The 16,706-nt window shown below is 37.7% G+C and overlaps 1 long non-coding RNA gene across 2 annotated transcripts in view; it reads right to left on the reverse strand.

Moving 5' to 3' along the window:
- Positions 1–3,223: 3,223 nt before the first annotated feature.
- LOC125960652 (uncharacterized) overlaps positions 3,224–16,706 on the reverse strand; it is a 47,917-nt gene continuing 34,434 nt past the window's right edge. For both annotated transcript variants that reach the window (XR_007470539.1, XR_007470537.1), the window contains one exon: positions 3,224–5,439. This is a non-coding gene — a long non-coding RNA (uncharacterized LOC125960652). The remainder of the gene's footprint in view (positions 5,440–16,706) is intronic.

The following is a 16,706-nucleotide window of genomic DNA, read 5'->3' on the forward strand; positions in this document are numbered from 1 at the left end:
CTTAGCAGAAGACTTAATTTCCAATATCAGAGGAATGTAGTAGCCATCATGAATAAACTTCTTTAACTTCCTCTTTTCTATCTCCAAATTGTTCTATATTTTATCCCTCCCTAAACTTTCCTACATGTTTTAGAGGAGGAAGTAGCCCCATTTCTCTCTGACCTCTTATAACCTTGAATCCATCCTCTGCCTCCTTTGAATTGTATGCTCATTAAGTACTAACTTTTAAATTTGTGTTTTGGTCAGGATCAGCTATGCTATGCTGCAGTAACAAAAACCCCTAAGTTCAATGACTTAATAAAAAAAAATTTTTAATGTATTCCTTCCACCAGATCTACTGTGGATCTAGGCAACCCTCCAGGGCAATTGTCTTTGATGTGGTGACTCATGAATTCAGGCAGTTATGATCTTGTGGTTCCTCACATCAACATAAGGCCCCCCTTGGTTTCCATGACAGAGGAAGAGACACTGGAAAATAACACAGGGGCTTTTCACTATCTCAGCCCAGAAGTAACATAAAAATTTTGTTTACAGTGTTTTGGCCTGAACTATTCATATGACTTTGCCTAACAGCAGGGGAGCTGGAAATGGAGTTTGTGCACAGGAAGGAAAAATATGAAACAGATTTGAAGGCCACGTAGAATTGTTTCTTTTACCTTTTGTATTCATCTCTCTCTCTCATTTTGCTGAGTCTTTTGCCTCTATCCCAAGTAATACCAAGTCTAAACCACCTTGAGAAGTGGCCACCCACCATTTCATCTGCATACCTTCTCCGATGTATTCCCCACATTTCAGCCGCACTGCACTGCCTGATGTTACCCATATGCCCCCTGCATTCACGTGCCTCCTTGTCTCTCCTGTGTGATTCCAGCTTCCATGCATATAGATGCTCCTTCCTGGAATGAGTTTTCTACATCCCTTGCCTCTTCAGCACCCCTGCTAATTCTTCAAAGCCACCCTGAATTGTATCATCTTTCTGTAGCTTTCCCTAAGTCCTGTAGACAGAAAGAAGGCCCTCATATCTGCAATTTATGAATAATTCTATTTTAACCTATATCATTGTGTATTATAGTTATTTGCATGATTTCTTGAACTTCCATTGTAACTATGAGATCATAGTGAGAATAATCATATTTTATTTACCCATATACTCAGCACCTTGCATAGTGGTACCTGGCATATAGAAGGCTTTCAGTAAATGTTTAAATGGCTGAGTAAATCAGTGAATAGTAAAATTTCTGAAAACTGATAATGAGGGTGTATGTTGCAATTTTTGAGGTATTATTTATGTTAGAATTGTTTTATTTTTTCAGACAACATAATATTTATTTTAAAAAATTAGTTGATAGCAGAAGTTGAATGAGGCAAAGAATTACTAATAGTATTATAATGTATTATTTATGCAACATTAAATAAACATAGCATGACACAAACTACAGACTAGACAAAGTATCCATTTCAAGGAGTTAAAGTACGTCTTGATATTTATGATAAAATGCCTTGCAATAAAGGCTGAGGTGCTCTGGCATGTCTCCCATAATTGGTGATTATGTTTACAACATGAGTGATATAGAAGTGAATTTTACTCCTGTGTGAAGTATAGATGTTATAAATGAACATGTCCCCTCTAAGATAGGATATTAATATTGGAAAAGAGTTGATTAATTAATTAATAATAATAATAAAGCTAACCAAATGTTTAAGGAAAGGTCTTTTTAAATATTCTGAGGAAAATTATAATTATTAGTCAGTTCTTATAATTTAAATTTGAAGTAGATGATAAGGCTTGGGTTATGAATAAAGCTAAAATATTAGAACATTATTTCAACCATTAATTTTGATTATTTCTGTAATGCTTATTCACTTGATTATCACATCCTACCACTTTGTTTGAATTGCAGGACAAAAATTATTATCTTCTGACCCTTTCTTTTGTCCTAAATTATAAGCAAATAGACAAGGGGGTCCGGGCCAAATAAAACACTGGGGGTTTTTTTTGTGTGTTTTGTTTGTTTGTTTTTCTTTTTTTGGGTGTGTGTGGCTCGCGGGCTCTAGAGCACAGGCTCAGTAGTTGTGGCGCACAGGCTTAGTTGCTCCGTGGCATGTGGGATCTTTCCGGACCAGGGCTTGAACCTGTGTCCCCTGCATTGGCAGGCGGATTCCTAACCACTACGCCACCAGGGAAGCCCTAAAACACCATTTTATTCATTCACTTATCATAAGTCATGCCATATAGAATTTAGCCAATGTGGCCCTTGCTTTTCTTAGAAAATACTTTTTAAAACTAAGTTTCTTTCATGGATTAAGTTCATCACAGTCCCCCAAAATGGAGACTATTGATTATTAAGCTTCCCCCGCTGCCACCCCTTTTTTGTTAACACATCCTGGTCCGGACTCTGGAACTGGTTGGAGGTAGTTGGGGAAGAGCCAGGAAACAGTCAGGACAGGTGGCTAAGCATGCAAATATTTATCAAGGGTTTGCCCTGAAATGGGTGTCAGAAACCAAAAGGATTCAAAGTGAGAAGCTGAAACCAAGGATCAAAGTCAAGCTGAGCCTTAGCAGACAGAGACATTGAAAAGAAAAGAGAAAAAAAGACCAAGCCAGAGGAGTCTAGGTAACCAAGGTGGTGAGCGAAAAACACAGTAAGGGCTTCCCTGGTGGCGCAGTGGTTGGGAGTCCGCCTGCTGATGCGGGGGACACGGGTTCGTGCCCCGGCCCGGGAAGTGCCGCGGAGCAGCTGGGCCCGTGAGCCGTGGCCGCTGAGCCTGCGCTCCTGGAGCCTGTGCTCCGCAACGGGAGAGGCCCCAACAGTGAGAGGCCTGCGTACCGCAAAAAAAAAAAAAACACTGTAAGAGAGAGAATCAAGGAGGGGGCAGAGTAGTTAGCTGGGAATGAATTAGTACCAGAAGGATAGTTCAAAGAGCAAGAGTGCTTGTTTAGAATTCTTCTGGACATCTCATTCTGCTTCTACTTTTGTTTATTCCTAATCCCCCCATCCTGGGGTTTTGATCCCAGTCCTTGAAGGCATGAAGAATGGCTTATGACATTTCAACTTTTACAAACATTTTCTTTCTCTCCAAGAAAAAGTGCAAAGGTCTTAACATTTCAAACTCCAAAGGTAAAAGCATGCAACTGAGAATTCTTTTTAACACTGAGGAATTGTTTAAAAATTCATAGATGCCTTTTACCCCCTATATATTGTTTCACATTCCATCCTACAAGAGGAATATATATGTGTTTGTGTATATATATATATATATATATATATATATATACACATACATACATACATACATACATACATACATATACACATACATACTTTCCCTCCCCGGAGGGCAGTAACCAAATACTTGTCAATCATTCTGTATGCTCTATTCCATTTCACTTATTCATTCATCCTCTACTAAGTAAGAATGAATGGAAAGTATTCAAGTCAACTCTTTGCCATTTTGTTTATCTTATAAAAGATGATGGTCCGTTAAGAAAAGAACACATAAATCTACACAACTAATGGTCATCTCTTGCCGTTACTATTCCCCTGGCAAAATGAAGTTTCAGATTCATTTCCAGGAGAAAACTTGGGCCAAGAATTCTTGCATGGTGGAGCCTTCATGAAATCATCCCTCCTTAGATAACAAGGAAAACACAGCCCAGATGGTGTCTGTGAATGCCTGGAGAGAAGTGGGCATCCACTCTTCTCTTGTGTGAGGCTGGCACATGAAAGTCACCATGATAGCTACCTTCATTGGGCACTACTCTGCAGCAGGCACTGATGGGCTCTTGTTTAAATCTTCACAGTAGGATCCTGACAGGATCCTATTAAATAGGCATTACCATCAACATGATTTAAATGCAAGCAGAGGCTCAGAGAGGTTTTAAAGTTTAGTAAAGGTAACAATGCTAGTGAATGGTGGAATCAGAAGTTAAACCTAGCTCTGCCTCCAAAATTATGATTCTCACCTCAGGCAAGGTATACATTTACTCAGCTTCAGTTTCTTCAAATGTCAAATGGAATTATTAATTTAACACAGATCCTGGCACACAATCCCAGGTTGTCCAGAGGTAAGATATTTGACGTGAGTGTGAGGATGACAAAGATACTGGCCTGTCTGTTCCAAGAGTAGGGAGAGCAGTATACTCCAACTGATTTCCTCCCTAAAGAAGCACTTCTGTAAGAGGCATGAAGAAGTAGTGGTTAAGAGCACAAAGCTTCCATTTCCTCATCAGTAAAGTGGGAATGGTAATATCTGGCTCATAGGGTAAATGAAATGATATTTTAAAACTTTTCAGCCCACAGCTTGCACATAGTAATCAGTCAAACATATTATAAATTATTAACACTATTATTATTAAAAAGCTATGTATCAATCTTGGATTAGAATTATCAGAAGCAATAATGCTGTTAACAGATTCCAAAACTAGAAAACTCCTAAGTAACTGTAAGTTACTCTCCAAACACAACAGTTTTCATATCCCTAATTTGCTGGAGAATTTTGCTTTGTAGGATCTACCTTTCTAAGTAGAGGCCACCCCAGATGGGTGATGACTCTCACTGACTTGTACTCAAGGTGCTTGATTCTGAAAACATGATTGGCCAGCTTTTGGGGCATCCACACATGTTTGTCTGAAGGAGTAGGGATCTCTGAGCTGAGTCTGGGACCCAAGGATGCCGTGGTTGTCTCCCGTTCCCACTCTTAGCCACTATCAAACTGAACATATTCACAGAGAACCCGAGAACCCACAGCTTTGACCTGGGCATAATTTTGGCCACAGAACAATTTCACCTAGTGAAGACTTTCTTAAATTGTCAAAGCAAGTTAAATAGAAATAATGGGCAAATGATTTGATTGTAATATATTAAGACCCAACTTAGGCATTGTTTTTTTTAATAATTTAGACTAGGTGAGCATACCCAAAGTAGAAATGTAAAAGACAGCTTGAAATATATTTCTGATCTTTCCAGGGCTGTGAACCTCCATAGGTAAACCAAATAATTGCTGAATCAAATGATCCATTATTCAGAACTTCGTTATCACAGAGTGAAAGTCCAGATCACATTGTACATCCACATTTAATAGTGGAATTTCATGGCTTTAATGAATAAGCGAAAGTGAAATATTTTACTACTTCCACGAAACATTCAAATATCATACTCCTACTCAAATTATTTATTATTATAATGATGCTTTTTATAAAGATCAAGTATGAGTAACCTGAAAAAAAAACTTAAGCTGTTTCGAAGGGCATAACATTTAGAAACAACATATGGTTCTTGTAGTCAAGAATAGGTTCCTTAAATTAGCCAAAGACATTCACAGAGAGATGAGTTGTAGGAAATGGGATCGTGGGCAAGAGGAAAAAAATTGTCATCTCTCTTCTCTCTGCTCTTCGTCTTCTTTGCCTGGCTGAACGTGGTTTTCATTTTCTACCCAATTCTGAATGTAAAAATAAAACAAGTGTAAGTCTCATAATGCAAGGTCTTTGAATGCACTCACCTTTTGTTTAGTTACTATTTTAAATGTTATTAAAATAGAAGAATACACTATATCATAAAATGTAAATATTCCATTCATTCATTCAATCAGCGTGCATGGATCCCTTCTCTGTGCGCAGGGCTGGGCTCTAAGGGGCAGCACCTATTATCTGGTCACTCTTACAATCCAGATCAGGGGAGAAGGCCAACCTAACCTGGCTCCTTTTACTCTCATGTTCTCAACTCTTTTCAGTATAGATAGGATCATGTAACTTATTTGCTGAAAATCCCTCCATGGCTTCCTTGTCAATAGAATAAAATCCAGACTGATTACTTTGTTTCATACAGTCCTGTACGATCATACCTCTGCCTCTCCAGTGTCAGCTCTTGTCCTAATCATCTACTGGCATTCCTTCAGCCTCTCACACTTATCTGCCTTGCTTTTTCCCCATCATAGGGCTTTATACATATCTCTCCTCTATCTGGAGCATTCACACAGACCACACCCCCCCCACACACACACACATACACACACACCATCACTATCTCCTTTTCATTCTTCAGACTTCAACTTAAATATCACCTCCTGGAGAGACTCTCCCTGAAACTCATGTGTAAAATAAGTCACTTTCTCATGCTTTCTCTTATTCCCTATCGTTTCCTTCATTGCAATTTATAATCATATTGCTTACTTACACATTTTTATGTGTGTTTCATATATATGTGTGTATATATACATATATATGACAATTTTAATTCTAAATCTTGAAAGTAGGTAGGTAACACAGTTATAATACTTAAAAAAAATCAGTTGAGTTAACTAAGTTATTTGCCTCATACAAGGTTGAATTAGGCCATGTGGAAAGTTCCTTTGCATAATCTCTTCAGGACTTTGCATTTAGTTATTTCCAAGCTAGTGTAGCTAACTTCTAATTTTAAAGGAATTGTAGACATAAATTTATTATTTTTCCCTTTGGAGAACTTTCTGATAAAAATTGGGTTGCTTTACTATTTAAATCTCATTATAGCAGTGGTCAGAAGTTCCAATAACAACTTTCTCCAAGGATCTGAGGTTTGGCATCCACCAATTCACTCTCTTTTTAACTCGTTTCCATGTAAGGAATATGGGCTCATTTGCTTCACAAACCTAATAATTATATAGGCATAATGCTTCTCTGTATATATCACATGATTAATGGGAAAAGAAATTATTCCATAACAAATATGTATTAAGAGTCTACTGTGCGTCAACTATTATGGCAGATGTGGAAGGATGAGAATCAACCTGGGAAGGGAAATCAGAATCAAGAAGGGAAAACAGAGCGAACTACAAGGGAAGGATGTACAGGGTGGCACAAAGATCTGCTTAAGCGAAGTCGGGGAGGTTTCCTAGAGGAAACATTTAAACTGGAGTTGGAAGTAAAAGTAAGAATCTGGCTGGTGGATTAGGGTTGGAGAGTGGGTAGGAAGAAATCAAGAGGATTCATTCCATATCCAGCAGAGGAAACATTAAAATAAATGTGCAGGGGCATGAAATGATGTGGTGCACAAGCTCAGCTTGGAAGAAACAACAAGTTTAAACGTTAGAATAGTTAGTTAGGCAACTTATTGGGTGCTTACTAAATGTCAAGCACCTTGCTCAATTTGGGGGATTCCAGAAGTGACTGAGAAGGTCCCTCAAAGAGATGAAAGGTTAGCCAGGAAGATCAATATTAAACAAATGATTTCAAGTGTGTTATGTGCTTCAGAGAAGAAGTAAGTATCGGATGCTAGGATAGAATACTGCTAAGTCTGGAAGGATAATAATCTTGACATACCAACAAATGTTGTTCCTTTCCCTCACGTTTGCCCATCTTTGCTTCCTTCCATAAATGCCTCCTTTTCCTCCAAATCCAATTCAGGTAGCTAGTTTTGTTGCCTAAGAATAACATTTTGACAGTATGGAGAAAAGAAATAATCTCCATGGCTTTTCCTGGCTTTGCTATCAATGGTATAATAATTTAAAGTCATGGACGTGGATGATTCACTGAGAAGGGACAAAGGGTATAGAGTGAATAAAGGATGGTGCCTAGTATGCTCCTTTGAGAAGCACACAAAGGAATTTGTGAAAGAGCTAACAGACATAAGAGTAAAAACAGACAGTAAGAGAGAGAGTAGGTGAGTTAGGTGGAGAGGTAGGCAAGGCTCAGCTCAAGAAGGATCATGTAAATAAAATGAGTTTTGTTCGAGATGGCTCTCCCTCAACAGTTCCTTGGTCACCCCTTCTCTATGGCCAAACCTATTATATTCCTTTTGCCACTTCTCTATGTACATTTCAGAAACTCCCTTTACTTATTCTTTGTTCCACACTCTCTGCCATGGGGCAACACTTCTCTTACCCACACTCAAATGGCTACTGTGACTTACTCAGCAATCTTTACTGTGAATAATGTAGGGTCACTAAAAGGTCTGTTTTTCCCCATTCTTTTTTTTCTCCTGTTAAACATTTTTGTTAGTTTTACTGAAGTTCAATTTATGTAAATAAAGTCCACCAAGTCTATACTTCAGTGAGGTTGGACAATTGGATATAGTAGTGTAATCACAACGACAATTATGATATAAAACTTTCCATCACCATGAAAAGTTATTGCATGCTCCCTCTGTGGTTAATTCCTTCCCCCCACCTCTTGAAAAATATTGATCACTTTGCTGACTCTATAGTGTTGCCTTTTCTAGAATTTCATGCAATAGAATAATAAAGTTTGTAGTTTTTTGTGCGTGACTTCTTTCACTAACTGTAATGCTTTATAGAATCATCGATGTTGTTGCATATATCAGTACTGTGCCTCTTTATTGTTGAGTAGTGATCCAAAATATAGATATATAACAATCTGTTCATTCATTCACAAGCTGATGGTGTTTATTTCCAGTTTGAGGCTCTTATGAATAAAACTTCTATAAACAGTCTTATACAAGTCTTTATGAAGATGTGTGCTCATTTCTCTTGGGTAAATCTCTAGGAGTGAAACTTCTGATTCATATGGATGTATAATAGGAGTAGTAAGAGTATATATCCTTGCCTTGTTTCCAAATGGGAAAAAAGCATGTAGCCTTTCACCAGGAAGTATTATTAGCTGTAGGGTTTTTTGTAGTTGCCCTTTATAAGATGGAGGAAATTTCCTTTAATTCCTAATTTTCGGGGAACTTTATAATGACTGGGTGTTTAATTTTGTCAAATGCTTTTGTCTTCATCTATTAAGAAGGTCATATCATTTTTCTTTTTAGTTTCTTAATACAGTGAATTACATTGATTGATTTTCTAATGCTGAACCAACCTTGCATTCCTAAGAAAAATTACACTTGGTCCTGATGCATTGCCTTTTTATATATGTATATAACTGTATTCAATTTGCTAATATTGTGATGAGGAGTTTTTGCATCTATATCCTTGAGAGATATTGGTTTGTATTTTTCCCCCTTGTTATGTCTTTGTCACATTTTATTACCAGGATAATGCTGCTAGCCTTATAAAATAGGTTAGAAAGTGGTCCCTCTTCTCCATTTTTCGGAAGAATTTGTATAGAGTTTGTATGATTTCATCTTTAAATACTTGATATAAATTGACAGTAAAGTCACCTGGACCTGGAGTTTTCTTTATGTGCAGGTTTTTAGCTATAAATTCATTTTCTTTAATAAACACTGGCTATTCCAGTTATTTATATCTTCATGAGAAAGCTTAGATATTTTGTGTCTTTCAAGGAATTTGTCCATTTCATTTAAGTTCCCTAATTGATAGGCATACAATTGTTCATAGGTACTTATTATACTTTTAATATAGGTAGGATCTGTACGGTGTCCATTTTCATATTCCTGATATTGTTAGTTTTGTCTTTTCTCTCTTCTTGATCAGCCTGGCTAGAGAAGTTAATCAATTTTATTAATTTTCCTGAAGAATCAGCTTTTGCCTTCATTGACTTCTTAAATTGTTTTTCTGTTTTCTATTTTATTAATTTATACTGTTAAGTATGTTATTTCCTTTCTTCTACTTGCTTTGGGTTAAACTCGCTCTTCTCTTGCTATTTTCTCAAGTTGAAAGCTTAGATCATTGATTTAAGAACTTACCTCATTTCTAATATGAACATTTAATGCTATAAATTTCCCTTTAAACACTGCTTTCACTAGGTCCCACAAATCTTGATATGTTGTATGTCCACTTACATTCAGTACAAAGTATTTGCTAATTCCCTTTGTGACTTTCTCTTTGACTGATATTTATAAGTATGCTGTGTAAGTTTCAGGTACATGAGAATTTTCCAGATAGCTTTCTTTTTACTGGTTTTTAGCTTAATTCCATTGTGGTTAGAGATCATATTTTGCATGATTTCAATTCTTTTAAATATACTGAGGCTGTTTTATCACCTAAAATATGCTCTATTTTGGTGAATGTTCCATGTGCACTTGAAAAGAGTTTGTGTTCTGCTGTTTTGGGATGGAGTGCTCTAAAAATGTTGATTAAGTCAAGTTGGTTAGTAGTGTCGTTCAGGTCTTCTATATCATGAGTGATTCACTCTCTAATTTTTCTATCAATTACTGAGAAAAGATTGTTTAAATGTCTAACTATAATTGCAATTTTCTCTGTTTCCCCTTTCAATTCTATCAATTTTTGCTCTATGCATTTGAAGCTGTTATTAGTAAACTGGCTCCTTATCATTATGTAATGTCTATTTTGCTTTTTTTTTAAATTGGGGTATACGTGCTTTACAATGTTGTGTTAATTTCTGCTGTACAATGATGTGAAGCAGCTCTATGTATACCTATATCCCCTCCCTCTTGGACCTCCCTCCCCCACCATATCCCACCCCACTAAGTCATCACAGAGCATCCAGCTGAGCTTCCTGTGCTTTATAGCATGTTCCCGCCAGCTATCTATTTTACGCATGGTAGTGTATATATGTCAATCCTAATCTCCCAATTCGTCCCACCCTCCCCTTCCCCACCATGTCCACATGTCCATTCTCTACGTCTACATCTCTATTCCTGCCCTGCAAATAGGTTCATCTGTACCATTTTTCTAGATGCCACATATATGCGTTAGTAGACGATATTTGTTTTTCTCTTTCTGGCTTACTTCACTCTGTACGACAGATGCTAGTGTAGTACATTCAGCTTCTTTTGACCGATTTTTTCATAGTATATTTTTCCATTCTTTTAGGGTTTTTTTCATCCTTTTTTGTTTTAACTTACCTATGTGTTTATATTTAAAGTGGGTTTCTTGTAAATAGCATTTAGTCAAGTCTTGCTTTCTAATCTAATTAGAAAAATCTCTGTCTTTCAACATGTGTAGTTAATTGGAACTGCACTGTCCAGTAAGGTAGCTCCCGGCCACATAAAAAATTAAAAGACTTTTTCTGGGTATAGAAATATAGGTTAGGGCTTCCCTGGTGGTGCAGTGGTTGAGAATCCACCTGCCAATGGAGGGGACATGGGTTCGAGCACTGGTCTGGGAAGATCCCACATGCCGCGGAGCAACTGGGCCCGTGAGCCACAACTACTGAGCCTGCGCGTCTGGAGCCTGTGCTCCGCGACAAGAGAGGCTGTGATAGTGAGAGGCCTGCGCACCGTAATGAAGGGTGGCCCCCGCTCGCCCCAACTAGAGAAAGCCCTTGCACAGAAACGAAGACCCAACACAGCAAAAATAAATAAATAAATAATTTAAAAAAAATGAAATATAGGTTAAAATTTTTTGTTTTCTTTTGGTTTCATTTATTTGATGAAGTTCCTCCATTATCTTCTGGCCTGCGTGGTTTCTGATTAGAAGTCTGCTGTCATTTTTATCTTCATTTCTTTGAATGCAATGTATCCTTTATCTCTGGATGCTTTTGAAATATTTATCTTATCACTGATTTTTAGTAGTTTGATTATAATGTCTCTTGATGTACTTTTCTTCATGTTTGTGCTAATTGAAGCTCATTGAGATTCCTGGATCTCTGGATGTATAATTTTCATCAGAGTTGGAGAAATTGTGGCCATTGTTTTCTAAAATATGTTTTCTGTTTTGCCCTTTCTTTCTGGTACTCCAATTATACATATATTATTAGATTGTTTGGTATTGTCACACGGCTCATTAATCTTATGTTTATTAAAATATTTTTTTCTTTCTCTTTATTTCATTTTAGTTTCTCTTGCTGTGTCAAGTTCACTAGTCTTTTTTTCTGCAGTGTGTAAATACTATTAATCTCATTCAGTTACTTTTCATTTCAGATCATGTATTTTTTCATACCTAGAAATTCAAATGTTTTTCTTTAATACCTTCCATATCTCTCATCTTCATGTTCATATTTTCTTTACCTTCTTAAACATATAGCATATGTTCATAATAGCTGCTTAAACATCCTTGTCAGTCAGTTCTACTATCTTCTCACCTCTGGGTCTGTATCTATGATTGATTTTTCTCCTGGTTATGGGTTGCATTTTCTGCTTCTTTGCATGTTTGGAAATATTTGATTGGATGCTGACAGTACTAATTTCTACATTGTTAGATGCTGAATTTTGTAGTACTCAAATATTGCTGGACTTTGTTGCTTGAAATCAGATTGATCCTTTAAAGATTTGCTTTTAAGCTTTGTGAAGCAGTCTAGGCTAATGTGTTCCCATTACTGAGGCATCATCTTTCTGAGGACTCTACTTAATGCCCATATATTAGGAGGTTGTTTCACTCTGGCTAGTTAGAACACAAACTATTGCCTGCCTATGTGAGCTTAAGGACTGTTTAGCCTATTCCTTCCTTAGAGTATTTTTCTTCAGTCTCAGACAGTTCCTTTCATATATTCACAGATCAGTATTCAGCCTCAAGACTTGTGGGGAACGCCTGAAAGATCTCTGTAGCTACCTTCCCACCAAAAAAGTTCTCCAATCTCTTTAGCATTTTTCTTCACAAATTCTAGCCACCTTCATCTCTGGACTCTAAACTGTGTCTCTTCAACTGAGCAAGACTGCCAGGCTGTCTCTCACTCTTTCTAGGCAGTTAGCTGGGGCAATCAAAGGACTCACTTTAATAGTCTGCCTTCTCTTAGGGATCAATGTCCTGCACTGCCTGTTGTCTAAATGTCTAAAAATTGTTTTTTCGGTTTCTAATTGTTTAAAGTGGAAATTAATATACTCTTTTGCTCTATCATGTCTAGAAGTGGATGTAGCCAACTTAAAGGCATAGAGAACATGGGAAAATGTATAGTTAAGTCACTCTGGTGGGCAAATAAAGTGTTAATTGGAGGACAGTGAGACTAGGGACCAAATCAGGTTAAGATGCTAGTAGTCCAAACAACAGACAGCAAGAGTATGAATTCTTGGCAGTAGACATTGGTAGGTGTAAGAAGTGATGGATATAATAATTATTTAGAGTAATGGGGTGTAGTGACTGGTTGAATCTGGGAAAATCAAATGATATAATGAACACAAAATCGTTTTCAAACATCCATTTAAACATTTATTGAATAACACTGTATGCCCAGCACTATGGTAGGTTAAAGACTGAAAATATAAACAAGACATAGTACCTGGGCTAAAAGAGTTAACAGACTTATAAATATAGCTATAAAAACAATACAGGAACTGCCATAATGAAAGTACAAACAAGGTGCTGTATTATATAAATAATGGAGCAAAAACAGCTGAAGGGAGTCAAGGAAAAACTTAAAGAAGAGGTATATTTGAGGCAGTTCTTAAATAGTAGGTGAAAGTTTTTCAGGCAGATAAGGAAGGAAAGAACATTGCAGGAAAAGAATAATCAAAGCATAGTGATTTCCAGGAAGAAAATCACTGTGGATGAGTGCAGAATATGCTGGATAGGGACTTCCCGGGTGGCGCAGTGGTTAAGAATCCACCTGCCAATGCAGGGGACATGGGTTCGAGCCCTGGTCCAGGAAGATCCCACATGCCGCAGAGCAACTAAGCCCTTGCACCACAACTACTGAGCCTGCGTGCCACAACTACTGAGCCCACGTGCCACAACTACTGAAGCCCACACGCCTAGAGCCTGTGCTCCACAAGAGAAGCCACCGCAATGAGAAGCCCATACACCACAACAAAGAGTAGCCCCCGCTCACTGCAACTAGAGAAAGCCCTTGTGCAGCAATGAAGACCCAACGCAGCCAAAAATAAATAAATTAATTAATTAAAAAAAAAGAATATGCTGGATAATCAAGGTATATATATATATATATTATATATATATATATATTATATATAATATATAATATAAAAGCAAGATATTATTGTATCTTCAAGGATTGATTCTCTAGACATATATGCCATATGAAATATATAAATAACTTTTGGTGATGCCATGGTACTCAAAGTAGACTCGGTGTCATTATTTACATAGAACAGAAAAAAAGTCAATATTTATGCCTGCTTCCAATCCAGGATACAACAAATGCAATTACTTAAAATGTCTGCATTCATGTACCAAAATAATGTTCAGACAATCCATGCACTTTAAAAGAAATAGAAATAAATATTTGAAATGGCTCTAAGGAGTAACGAAAATTTTATATAGCATTCATTTTTTGAAGTTCCCTCTGTGTAGGCGAATGCCATTGGCAATCATTGCTACACATCAAAATAATGTTCTTTTTGTTATGTGCCTCCGTATCCCTAAGAAACATGCAGAGCACCTTCTTGATACTTCAGCTTTAAGCATTCTGATGTTAATTTTGACAATCTACCTGTTGGAGTTCTCATCTTCAAGGGTGCCTCTTGTTCTCCAGTCAAGACCCTCTCTTTAATCCTCTCCAGAAAATAAAGCCTCCAGTCTGTTGCCAGGTAGGAGAAGGTTAATCACCTGCAGTGCAGAGTGGTGAGTGTGCTCTGGGTGTAACTGCCTCTCAAGCAGACTCTCAGCCAGTCTGTTGTTGCCCAGCACTTACCTCCTCTATCAGAGGTGCCAGACACCAATTCCTGTGCCTTCGGGGCCGGGGGGTGGGGGGGCTGGGGGATTCTGAGTCCTCCTAAATCAGGCTGCCTCTTGGCTTCTCCCCACAGCAGCCTCAGCTCTCCTGGGTCTAATAAGTTAGTTGCCATTCATCTGTCTTCTTTCAGCTTCCCATATTCTGGTGCTATTGTTTTACTCTTGTTCTCTTTGTCCTTGTGGGTTTATAGCTTCTTTTTAAAAATCCATTTACCATCACTGTAGTGGTCTTAAGAAGGGAGCTGAAAAATGCATGTGTTCAATACTTCCCCTTTCACTGGAAGTCCTTCAGCTCATTGTTTTTTAGTATTATATGTGTGGGGGTTTTTGTAATGCACATAATATATTTGTACAATAATACATATATAATTTATAAATAAAAATCTACTGTCTCATTGCTTAATTTCAATTATTTTTTCTTCTTCTTACGGATAATGATATAAGATAAAAGTTTGAAAACCACTGCTCTGATTGGCCTCTAAATGCTGGAGTCCTCCAGGATTCAGAGCTTGGCATTTTCCTCTTTTTGTGTTCCTACTCCCCCAGGTGATCTTACCTAGTCCAAATGTCAGTGACTCCAAAATGTGTATGTTTAGCCTTGACCTCTGCATTCAGCTCCAGAAATCCAGATGCCCTTTTAATATCCTCAGCTGTATATCTAATAGGTACCTCAAATTTAACATCCAAATCAAAGATCTTGATTGCCACAACCCCACACCCTCCGCAGACTGCACCTTGCCCAGGTCACCAGATATTCAGTCAAAAATTTGTATTAAATACCTATAGATTCCAAAGCCTGAGAATACGACACTAAACCAAACTGAAAAGAATGCTATCATGCAGCTTACCTCCTCCAGGTTGCAGGCGTGGAGGAAGGAGGAGGAGACAACAGAAAAATTTTAAGTAAATATGTATCTTGTGTTTCTATTTACTTACATTTATCTAGGTTAAGTGCTATTGAGAAAAATAAAGCTATGCAAGCAGAATGGATGGTCTTTGTGTGTATTTTCTGTTATCTCTTCTTTCCAGCTTCCAAAATGTTGTCATTAATGTCGTCTCTTTTGCTCTTTTTGTCTTTGCGACTCCATGGGCTTAAAATACAGTCATTAACTGCTATTTAGTGGAGTTTGAAGAAAGTGCTGAAGGAAATGCATGTGTTCAATCCTCCATCTTCACTTAGAAGATTCAGAGTGTAAAGGGAATGTATTTATGAGAAAATGATATTCAAGCCGAAACCTGAAAGCAGTGAGGAAGTAAGCCATGTAGCCATCTAAAAAAAGAGCATTCCAGATGGAGGCAGTTGCAAGTGAGAAAGGTCCTAACGTGGGAGTGTGCTTAATGTGCTCAAGGAACAGCAAGGAACCTACTGTTGCCGGAGCAGAATTGAGAGGTAGGATGGAGAGGGAAGACGATTAGCAAAGGAGGCTAGAGAGATGGCAAGGGGCCGGATCATTTATTGGAGGCCATGTATGAATTCTGAATTTTATTCAGAAGGAAGTGGGAAGGCCTTGGATGATTTTAAGCAGACAATATTAAATTATGTTTTAAATAAATCACTGTAGCTGCTGTACAATATCCTGTGGGGAAATGAAGGCAGAAACAGACATCAATTAGGAGTGTATCGGCAAGAGATGATAATGACTTGAGCTAGAATGTTGGCCATTTTTGTGGTGAGAAGTGGTAGGATTCTGGATATGCTTTGAAGTTAGAGCCAATAGAATTTTACTGCTGGATTGGGCAACAGAAGATTCAAGCATATTCCAAGGTTTTTGACATGAACAAATGGAATTATAGTGTCACTGAAATGGAGATGGCTATAGGTGGAAAAAATATTTGGGGGGTTGAGGTCAGGGGGACAGGAGCTCAGTTGGACATGATAAATTTGAGATAACTCTTATACAACCAAATGGTGATGTCAAGTGGCTGCTGGATATACCAGTATAGAGTTTGAGGGAGCAGTCAGGTGGAAGATACTGATTAAGGCTCATCAGTGTATGAATAGTATTTAAAGCCACAAGACTTGATTAGATCAACAAGGGAGGGAGTATGGATAGAAAAAGTGAAGAGCTTCAGTGATTGAGATTGGAGGGGTTCCACATTTACTGACTGTGAAGGTGAGCAAGAACTCATTGAGGAGACAGAGGGAAGAGCGGCCAGTGAGACAGGAGAACGAAGAGAGGATGGTGCCTGGAGGAGAAATGAAGGTGTTTCAAGAAGCAAGTAGTGGACTCCGTTAAATCTGCTAAGAAGTTGAATAATATGAAGTCTGAAAAATGATCATTTGA

Source organism: Orcinus orca, chromosome 12, assembly GCF_937001465.1.
Source record: "Orcinus orca chromosome 12, mOrcOrc1.1, whole genome shotgun sequence".
NCBI lineage: Eukaryota > Metazoa > Chordata > Mammalia > Artiodactyla > Delphinidae > Orcinus > Orcinus orca.